Genomic DNA, 11932 nt, shown 5'->3' with positions numbered 1-11932 from the left:
GGGCACCTCGTCTGTGGAGGCTGGACAGGAACCAGATTCCTCTCCGGTAGTGCAAGGAGCCTATTGGAACTTCAGACACCACTCGCTGAGGATATGGGAATCTTGGAGGCAGATCCACCATTTCCTTTTTCCTCTGTGGAGTTACTTCCCGGCCTTTCTGAGCGATCATTAACTGCAATCAGCCAGTTTGGCGGGTACTATTAGATACAAGATACACCTAGCAACTCCTAACATATGCTTTAGCATTAATTGCTTGTCTCCTAAACACACACACACTTCAGTCCAGTCACTAGCACAGTACTCCTCAGTGTTAAGACAGCTGAGTGTCTTAAGTTCTCCAAACCCGAGTGTCAGCATTTGAAACTCCTCCCCTTATACGGCCTGCTCAGGTGCCCCAATCTCTTCTGCTTTCAATCCTTGTCCCTGCCCCGCTGTGATCCCTTTTGGGGTTAAGGCAAATAACCTGTGCCTTACTGACAGGCCGCCATTCTTGCTGATTCTTTGCCTCCTTTCTCTGAGTTCCGCTTGAAATATACAAATACTCTCCTCCTATGGCCAATTTTTAAATGCTTAAGTATGCCATGCAGTGAAAAGTCTGTAAAGCACTGACTGAACACTTTCTCTTTCCAGTATTTTTCTATATTGCCTCTATTTCAAATAGAATTCCTTCAATGTTACTTGCATCACCTAACGCAGCTATCCATTTCTCCTCTCCCTCTTCCTGCCTATACATCATGAATGCATTTAGCAATTACAAGTAAGATTAGTAACGGAAAATATATTAAATGGATGTCTCATTATTCAGAACCATTCCAATACTAAGGTTTACCGTATCTAAGTATTGTCATAAAAGACACGTGGAGCATAATTTAAGCCAAAATTGCATGCTTTCCCTTTAAAAAGTAAAATAATCTATCTTTCACATGGAAGATTATCCTTAACCATACTGTTTTCACCATTTCCCAAATGAACATGAAGTCTTATCTCCTAGATGAACATTTTTCTTCTCCCAAAGTTTCTTTTTTTTTTTTTTTTTTAAAGATTTTATTTATTTGACAGAGATAGAGACAGCCAGCGAGAGAGGGAACACAAGCAGGGGGAGTGGGAGAGGAAGAAGCAGGCTCATAGCGGAAGAGCCTGATGTGGGGCTCGATCCCATAACGCCGGGATCACGCCCTGAGCCGAAGGCAGACGCTTAACCACTGTGCCACCCAGGCGCCCCTCTCCCAAAGTTTCTGAACAGAAACAGAACAATTCATTTCTCTTCAAAAAGTTAGATTTTTGGCCAACAAATTCAGGGAAAATTTCCGTTATCCTACATTGCTATAAAATTTAAATATAATTCATAAAACCAACTTAAGTTGATAATCTTTTAAATAATTATTTGTAATTTGCAAATTTTTATATTGAAATTCACTGTTTACTTCAACAAAGTCTTTAAGCAAAGATGATTAAAAGTGAAAACTATCACAACAAAAGAATAAGTATGTTTTGTGTTATATTTTGTTATAAAAATAATAAAGATTAATCAGCTTCCAAAGTATTCCTTTCTATAACCAATCTCTAAAATAGTATAGGCACATTTTAGCTAACAAACATCCAGAGGTGTTTTACACACATATATAGTTACACACGAATATATATTATTAGCATGGCAGTACATAATTTTTTTTTTTTTCAAAGAGAGAGTGTGGGGGCAGGGTGGGCGGGAAAGCAGAGGGAGAGGAAGAGAGAGAAACTTAAGCAGGCACCATGCTCAGCACAGAGCCTGCTGCCTGGATCTCAGGACCCTGAGATCATGACCTGGGCTGAAATCAAGAGTCAGATACTTAACTGACTGAGCCACCCCAGCACCCCAAGAATGTTGATTTTTGACATAATCAGAATCCACTGGGTTTTAAATTATTCATATATGTAAGATTTATTCTTTATGGACCCATGACAAGGCACTTTGTGAGCAGTTCAAACACATCATTTTTGGGGTGCCTGGGTGGCTCAGTCATTAAGGGTCTGCCTTTGGCTCAGGTCCTGATCCCAGGGTCCTGGGATCGAGGCCCCTGTCGGGCTCCTTGCTCAGTGGGAAGCCTGCTTCTCCCTCTCCCACTCCCCCTGCTTGTGTTCCCTCTCTCGCTGTCTCTCTCTCTGTCAAATAAATAAATAAAATCTTAAAACCCACATCATTTTTCTCTCTAAAAAAAGAGAAAACATAACTTTGCATCTTGATAGCAAAATCACTTTAGTATAACAGCAATCTATTATTTTATTTCAGATGCTACTACCCCCAAGTCATATTATGCATCATTAAGGGATACAAAATTCCATCAAACCAATTATCTTACACCTTTTTGTTATTTGACCTATTTTGGTAATCCATTACCACAGAGTTTCTGTTTCTTTTACATATTTTGTAAGGTAATCAACACTAAGAAGGAAATGAGGAAATAATATTATTTTAGCTTTCTCCACATATTTTTACAATGCAGCCACTCTATTGAGTAAACTTGAAAGAGCTCAAGTTACACAGACTCATTAGCAATTTAAAAAATTATTACACTGTATCTTTTTATTAATTATGGAAAATAATGTTTATTGAATCCATTTTCTCTTCAGGCATATATTTGAACACTGCTATATGATAAGCCATTGAAGTGTTACATTTTCTTTTGCACATCTTTATCTTGTATTAATTCAAATGTAAGTTCCTTTTACAGTTTCTTGGTTATAAACATTTAGCTAATGCCCTTTCCAGTTTCAAATTTTCCCTGCATGAATTCCCTTATTAAGTCAGATTGTAAAAGATAATTGTTCACTGCTGCATTCTGGAATATAGAATAATGTACTAGCCCAAATACATTAACCTCCAACCATAAACCAATCTCTTGTCTTAGAACTAAATGTTTGTAAAAGTTATTCCATATATAAAGTTAGTAATGTGAAGTATTTTCAAAGAAAAAAATAAAACTTTATATCAACACCTCGAATATGGAAAGCTTTTCTCAACATACATGTATCAATGTCCAATCATATAGAATTTCCACTATTGAAAGGAAGTCTCTAGTATAAACAATAGCAACTCCTTTCTTGCCATTTAAGTGTCTGAAGATTATGTCTTAAAATTATAGCAAGTGTCCACAAATAGAATCATTATCAACATAGGTAGGCCAGAACAATCAAGCTAAATCTATTTTAGGAAGAATATTAAGAAGATGTACTTGGCACCTCCATTTTAGTGCTTTGAATGGAGAGCCACCGCAGAAATGGGATCATGCCAGAGTGCAGATCCATGTCAGCCAAATGAAGAATGGCGCTGACGAGTTAATAGTCATCACTGCTTTCTGCACTGCCAATTTTCCTAACCAAGAGTTGGAAGAAATTCAAAACTTCAAGAGGATAGTTTAAAAGTGGCTTACTGAAGAAAAAGAAAGAAAGAAAACCACCTACTCTTTTGTCTTTGGGTGTTCTGCTGTCCATTACTGAATCTAGTTGAAGCATTTTATATAACTGCTCTAATGAAACTTGGCAAAAAGAAAAAAGTAAAAAAACAAAAGACAGAAAATTTTATGTAAATCAAATGAAATAGATTTGTTTAAAGAGGTAACTCATTTCCAATTTTCTATGATGATTGATTCTTTCCCACTGGTTATTATAGAACCAGGTGACTTTAAAAGCATTTAGGTATTTATTTAGAGCAATTTCTCTTCAGAGTCAGGAGACCTGGTAGAACAAAAGTTACACACAGGTCTCTTCAGGTGCTTATTGCACCTTCTCAAACCCATTCAAAATTTCCATTAATTAAACTCTTAAAGTATTCTTTTGTTTTTGTTTTTGTTTTTTGGTGGGGGTTTTTGCCTGTGTTGACAAATTTAAAAACACACACATCAATTAACAAAAAGAACACCTCGCTCTCTATTTTCTTTTTATAAAATACAATCGGGTGTATCATATGCACTTATAGAAATAAAACCAGCTTTTACAGGCTCACAAGAGCCAATTGTTAAGTTTTCAGGAGTTGTGCAAACAGGCTGTTGAAGATGTTAACTTGATATCAGTCATAGTGAAAGTATTTCCACCATGGAATTAGCAAATGCTACAAATCAGGGCTGTCTTTTCTCTTGAAGAAGGAAACCTTAAACATCAGCACACTACTGTTGAAATCCTATACAGGTTAACATTGAAGGAAATGAAAATTTACCTTTAGCTACTAAGGAGAACAATTCTGAAATGCGATGATAAATTTTAATTTTATCGACTCCATTCAGATGCATTTGGGATACTAGGTTCTAGCATAATTTTTCCTTCATTTCCTGTGTAACAGAATCATACCTATCATGGTAATCCTTGTTTCTACTGTTTTCCTATTCAGATTCTCATGTTTGTCTTTGTCATTTGATATTTACGATAGCATGTTATTGATTTACTAAAAAGTCGTGCTCACTTCGGCAGCACATATACTAAAATTGATTTACTAAAAAGTCATAAGTAACAATTTTGCATCCTCCATGTCAGGATATTATGCTACCTACGAGTCAATGCTTAATATTATTTTTGTTGATAATAAAGATGACTTAAATAATCACTAATGAAAAGTTACCTCTAGCTGATTCTTTTCATCCTTCTCCAAACCCAACTAGCTAAAATTTTAGTGTTCATTTTAAGGACCAAAATAGCCCAGATTTTAGATATCTTAAGTTCTTTGAAAATAAAGTAAACTATTATATGTAAACTCGATGTAAGTTTTTGTTTTAATGACCACTGTACTGTAACAATACAGTTTTATCCCTTAAATGAAACAGCAAGTTAAATCCAATTGGCTTATTTTGAAATAAGCCAATAGATAACCAATTTCTGGTTAAACTATTAGAATTTGAGGTGCCTGGGTGGCTCGACTGTTAACTGTCTGCCTTCGGCTCAGGTCATGATCCCAACGTTCTGGGATGGAGCCCCACATCTGGCTCCCTGCTCAGCAGGAAGCCCGCTTCTCCCTCCCCCACTTCCCACTTGTATTCCCTCTCTGGCTTCTGCTCTCTCTGTCCAATAAATAAAATAAAATCTTTGGAAAAAAACAAACAACTGTTGACTTTATCCTGAAGAGCCTGGTCGTATAGTTATCATCTAGGTCATCTCTAATACAGGGCATTCTAGAGAGAATTACTTGGAGTAGCTTCCTATAAATCAAAATTTTCCGTAGGGTTGCCAGATTTAGCACATAAAAATACAGGACTCCCAGTTAAACTTGAATTTCTGATATAGCCAATATTAAATGGGACATACTTATACTAAAAAATTATTTATTTGTTGTCTATCTGAAATTTGAAATTTGAATTCAACTGAACATTCTGTATTTTATCTGGCAACATTAAGTTATAATGGGTAATCTTAGATTAAACACCAGAAGTAAGGAACCCTTAACCATGAATTTTGCCCATGGATCTGAGGGAGTTGGTGAACACCTAAAATTGGTTGTAAAAGATGTTTAGGGATGCTCGGGTGGCTCAGTTGGTTAAGCATCTGCCTTTGGCTTGGGTCACCATCCCAGGGTCATGGGATCCAGTCCCACATCAGGCTCCTTGCTCAGTGGGGAGCCTGCTTCTGCCTTCTGCTCCTCCTGCTTGTGCTCGCTCTCTCTCACAAATAAATAAATAAAATCTTTAAAAATATATATTAATAGATGTGTCTGTAGTATTTCTTGAGAACAGAGACATAGCTTTTATCTGTGGCTTTTCATGAAGAATTTGCTTCTTAGAGAGTTTTGAAAAATTGTGCCTGAGAAGGTTCAGAACAGTGGATAGAAGATGCTATCACTTTTGTTTAATAGAGACAGGAACTTTTTGCTGTGTGTTTATATGCACAGAATACCTCTGAAAGGACACACAAGAAACTGGAAGGAGCGGTTACCTCCAGGGGGGATAAGGGGAGACTAGAGTGAAAGGTCTCACTTCTCTCTACTCTTCTTTTGCACCATTTCCACTTAATTTTATTACATTGTCCATGTTTTACCTATTTGAAAAGAGTTTAGAATTAAAAAATAACAGTGGCTAGGCCTTACTTGAAGCCTATTAAGTCACGATTTCTAAATTTCCAGTGGTTGGGCCATGATATTTGTATGTAGTTGTATCTGCTACTTTTAAATTCCACAGTATATTTTAATTATTCTTTTTTAAAAAGATTTTATTTATTTATTTGAAATAGAGCGTGAGAAAGAGAGCACGAGCCGGCGGGGGGGGGGGGCAGAGGGAGAAGGAGAAGCAGGCTCCCCATTGAGCAGGGAGCCCAATGCGGGTCTTGATCCCAGGACCCCAGATCATGACCTGAGCAGAAGGCCCACTCTTAACCAACTGAGCCACCCAGGAGCCCCTGATTATTCATCAAAATCACACACATACTGTTCTATGGCATCTGCCAAAAAAACAATAAACACAAACACACACATTCCACACTTACACAAATGCCATCCTTAATATCTCCCAGGAAAGACCCAGAAAATGAATGACTCACTTCAAGCTACACTGGAGAGATTCTGTTTAGAACTGATAGAGAGTGAGTCAAACCAGTCCACACTCAGGGGTGGGGAGACAGGAAATTGCTCAGTGTTTAAGTTGAAAGCTCAGGAAAATGGACCCCTAATTAATGTTTTTGGCCCGTAGAGTACGCAATGGGGGTAACTGAGCTGTTGCTTATATCTCTATTAAGTAACCTGCCTTTTCTGTACTTCCAGTGGGTGAGGCTACGAGTAACAAGGACCTGCTACTTCCGGAAACTTCCTGGATGGTAGGAGTTTGCGCAGCCTGGTGTAAAAAGACAGCCCACCTGTTTACAACATACCTCATCCTACCCACTACCCAGCAAGCGTCCTTCGGTGTTCACGGACTGACTACAGTTCTTCAGGATTCAATCCACTCCCCCAGCGGAGTGTGCTAGAGCACTGCCTGAGTTGTTCGCCGGAAGTCAACCTCAAGAAACGGTGTTTCTTCTCCACTCACGCTTCTCTCCATTTCAGCAAAATTGGTAGCAGAGAATTTTTTCATAAGCGAATATATAATCTGAGGGGAAAAAATTTACTCCCCTTTTTTTAGTGTTCTGTTCCTGGTCCATGTGTTCAGGGAAAAGGAATGCCACAAATTACGAGACTGCATCAAAATTTATGCAATGCATTTGATTTCATTCATAAAAACAACTCTAACCATTATTATGAACCCATATTGTAGAAAAGGGTGCCTGGTGTTCTTCCACTGATAGTAATCCTGGGGCTTCTTGGTGATTCTTCTTCAGCCTCCAAACTGGGTGATTTCTGAGGTCATTATGGCTATTTCACTTATTCTTTGGAAGAGGGCGATCCAAAATTTTCTTTGATGATACTAAATATTTTGTTGGTTACAAGGATCCAGATAATCACCCTAAAGCCCTTTTTTGATAAAAAGACATTTTTAATAAAAAGAAATATTACAGAACTGTGAATTTTGTCAACATTCAAGAACCTTCATGATATGGCCTTAGACTATCTCATCCCCTGTCTCCTACCACCCTGCCATTACTCCTAGACTCTGGCCATATCCAAATACACTTAGTTCCACTACTGCCTGGGTACCCTATCATGCCTCTGTGCACGTGTTCCTCTCCATCTGGTTAACTCACATTCTGGAAGACTCACCTGACATGTGATGGGTCTGAGAAGGCTTTTGTGACTCTTCATTTCCCTCTCCTTTCCTCTCCTGACATTGTACTTGGTGCTCCTTGGTATCTTCTTAATTGTTGTCGGTATCTACATCTAAACAGATAATTCAAATAAGTCTTTCTACTTGTCTGTCTCCTCTGAGCTCAGGACTATTCCTATCACAGAATAGGTACTCAATTAATATTTAATAAATGACAATGAAAGGTTCTCAAATAATACAACAAAATTCACTTTCTACATAGCTTTAAAGTCGACAATAGATGTGAGTAAATCATATTTCTAGGATTGATTTTCAGATTCTTTCACATCAAATGCCTATATACATTCTTATCTGGTTCCAAATTGCCAATAAACTAGAATTAAAATCTGATTCAAAAGAAATCTTAAAATGAAAATTATTTATAAAACGTTGTTCTGAATTGTACTCTTATTTTGTACAGAAAAAGAATTGGCAGGAGGTAATTATTTCAGATTTGTAAAATGCACAGTAGTTTTTGTACATTTTTAAAAATGAATAAATTCTCCCAAACTCAAAAGTCATTTTAAAATTGCATGTAAAAGTGGTATCAGTTAGTTACCATTTTAAAACTTGTTCAGAAATACAGGTTAAAAGAAACTCTTTAAAAATTAATAAAAAGAATTCAGAAAAACCAAAGCAACCATGACAGCCACTTTCCTGGCAAAAGATCAGCAGAGGTGAATGAAGTGTTTTGTTTTTGTTTTTTAAGATTTTATTTATCTGACAGAGAGAGAGAGAGAGCACACAAGCAGGCAGAGGAAGAGGGAGAAGCAGACTCCCTGCTGAGCAGGGAGCCAGATGTGGGACTCAATTCCAGAACCCCGGGACCATGACCTGAGCCAAAGACAGACACTTAACTGCTTAACCGACTGAGCCAACCAGGCGCCCCTAAGTGTTTATTAAAGAATGAATAATCCACGAAAAGGAAGTGAGTTTAAGGCTTTTTTTTTGAACTATGGAGAAAGTCAATTCGATTATGATTCCCAAACTTCTAAACATTTTATCTTTTTCTATTTGTTGTTTTCCTAAAGAATTATACTTGCAGATATATAATTAATCAAACAACACATTTTAATGTATTTAAGTACAAGAGATAATTTGGCAAGACTTAAATAGAAAGACAGCCAGATAAGGCCATCTGTGAAAATATATAATCATTAACTTCAAGAAGTAGTAAACAAGTTAATCTACATTCAAGTATAAAAGTTATAAAGTACAGAAATGATTTTAGAATATAACACCTCTTGTTTAAAACCACACAATCAGATTTTTTAAATTACAATTCTTTTGAATTTCTGGGAACAGTATTCATGGTTTGTTTGGGTTTTTTTTCATCTTTTACCAAGTCTATTATGAAGAGGTAAAAGACGAAACACCTGATTTTATATTATTGTGTTTGCTTTTAAACCGTTGAATGTGTTCATGTTTCCCCAGCTTGATGGTAACACCTTCTCAGGTTTGGATCAGATCAGTCACAAGGCAGATTAATAGTAGCTTTGAAGTTGATTAATTGATTTTAAAGTGTCATCGGGAACATCTCTAAGCCTATATAATCTGCTTCACTTCAAGCAAATTGTTTATCTTTTCCTTTAAATTCCCTCAAGAAAGGAGAGTTTTAAACTCCCAGAAAATGCAATACCTTTTGGATAATGATGAAATTATCCCCTATTATAATCAAATGTGTTTAGGTTTTGTCAAAACCATGCAACTGTCTACATATTAAAGGATTTTAATGGGCTTTTTAAATGACTTTCTTTTTCCAGAAAAACTGTACCAAATGATGAACTTTGTGAAATATGCATATGTTCTACTTTATTTTTTTTAAAGATTTTATTTATTTATTTGACAGAGAGAGAGACAGCCAACAAGAGAGAGAGCGGGAGAGGAAGAAGCAGGCTCCCAGAGGAGCAGGGAGCCTGACGCGGGGCTGGATTCCAGGACCCTGGGATCACGCCCTGAGCTGAAGGCAGACGCTTAACGACTGAGCCACCCAGGCGCCCCTCTGAGCCACCCAGGCGCCCTGGATATGTTCTACTTTAAACAAACTGGATATAGCTTAAAAAAATCTGAACACGAAACACCCATTTTGGCATTGAAGAGTAGGAAAGCTACAGCTTCTTTGTCAAACGGTGCTCAATCAACTGGATACCCATATGGAAAAAATAAATCTTGACCTCTACCTCATGTAATACATAAAATTCATTGCCAGGTAGATTTTAGCTCTAACTGTGAAAATTAATATACCGAAGCTTCTAGAACATATCATAAGAGATCATCTTCATGATGTGATATAGGCAGAAATGTGTTAAACGGGATACAAAAAAGCACTAACCATAAAGGAAAAAATTGGCAAATCAGGTTCATTAGTATATATAAAAAATGCTTTTGAGAGAATGAAAAAACAAGCCCAGAATCGGAGACTATATTAGAAATACATATATCCACCATAGGACTCATGTCAAGAATATGAGAACTACAAAACAATAAGATAAACCACATGATAGAAAATGGGCAAAATACACGAATCAGCACTTCACATAAGAAAATATTCAGGGGCACCTGACTGGCTCAGTTGATAGAGCATCTGACTCTTGATCTTGGGGTTTGAGTTTGAGCCCCATATTGGGTGTAGAGATTACTCAAGAAAAGAAAATATTCAAATAGTCTACAAACATATTAAAAAGTGTTTAGTCTTATTTGGTATCAGAGAATCCACATTAAAACCTCCATGAAACATTACTACATGTTTATCAGAATGGCTAAAATTTGAAAGATTGACAATACCAAGTGTCAGTGAAGACATGGAACAATGGAAATCCTCACACATTGGTGGAAATGTGAATTGCTACAACTCTGAGGAGCTATTTGGCAATATGACATACTATATGACACAAAAATTTTACTCCTAGATATATATTCAAAATGAATACATTCAGATGCACGCCAAAAGGCATGTACAAGGATGTTCATAGCAGCAATTATTCAGCTAAATGCTGGAAACACTCCAAATTTCCTTCAGTAGTAGAATGGATAAATTTAGATATATTCATATAATAAAATATATTACCACAAAGAAAAAGAATGAAATATACCTATAAACAAAAAATATTAAGTAAAAGAAGCCAGACACAAAGAATCTGTAATACATAATTTTACTCATAACATTTCTCAAAACAGGAAAACCTAATTGTAATGTCAGAAGTCAGGATAACGTTTATCTCCACGGAGAAGGAAGAGGGTGATGATTAGGAGGAAGCATGAGAAGTTCTTTTGAGATGCTGGTAATGTTCTTTCAGTTTAGAAGGGGGACGTTTATATAGGTGTTTTCACTTTGTGATGATCTTCAAACTGGAGGTACTTAGATTTGTGCATTTTGTATATGTTACACATCAATTTTTAGAAAAGTTAATATTTAAAAGAAAAAAGCTGATCTCTTTAAGGGGATACTTATTTACCTTGCAAAATCATTCTGCTTTCCAAAAGGAATGCTGGATCACTTACAGTGTCTTACAATTTTCACTGAATTTTTCAGAAATGTGTCCACTGAATAACGTTAACTCACACATATGCAAATCATTACTAAACATAAGGTAGGGGAGTTTAATCATTACATTAGTTTTGACTGCCATCTAACGGCGAGAATGCTGCATTGTATAGAGGCAAACGACCAGTCCCTGCAGCGAGCAAAAGAACCTTGCTGGCTACAGTTTGCAGGCCTGCTTTTCTGTACAACTTATTACCTGCAAATATGAGGCAAATATTTGTACATGATGAAAATATTTAGGTGTAATATTAGGACATGCAGGTATTAGGACATGATGTAAATTTTATGACATTCATTTAAGATGGTTAAATCTGAAATAAAACTGAATTTTCCATTTCTTTGTGTAAGAACTTCATGACCCTATTATAATTTTTATTCTGTCTCTTAACCAGACTGTATAGTCCTTACAGATTTTACAGCCCACTTAGTACAGCAAATATCAGACAACAACACAACATATATTTCTGTTACAATGAAAATCCAAAAGGAGAAATAGACTACGTATGAGTAATTCAGTTCTTTGAATTTAAGCATTCTACTTGGATGCTAGATTTTCAGTTGGATTTTGAAAGCAGAGGCCTGCGTGGAACGTTGCTATTCCTCTGACATGTACTGTGATAAAATCTAGGACTAAAAGAAAAAGGTAGAGAATGCTTAGCTGAGAATTCTAGGTGAGAATAAGTACTTTTGAACCTCA

This window comes from Ursus americanus, chromosome 12 (assembly GCF_024610735.1).
Source record: "Ursus americanus isolate L20-20 chromosome 12, mUrsAme1.1.p, whole genome shotgun sequence".
Lineage (NCBI taxonomy): Eukaryota > Metazoa > Chordata > Mammalia > Carnivora > Ursidae > Ursus > Ursus americanus.
Note: the sequence above shows the minus strand (reverse complement) of the source record.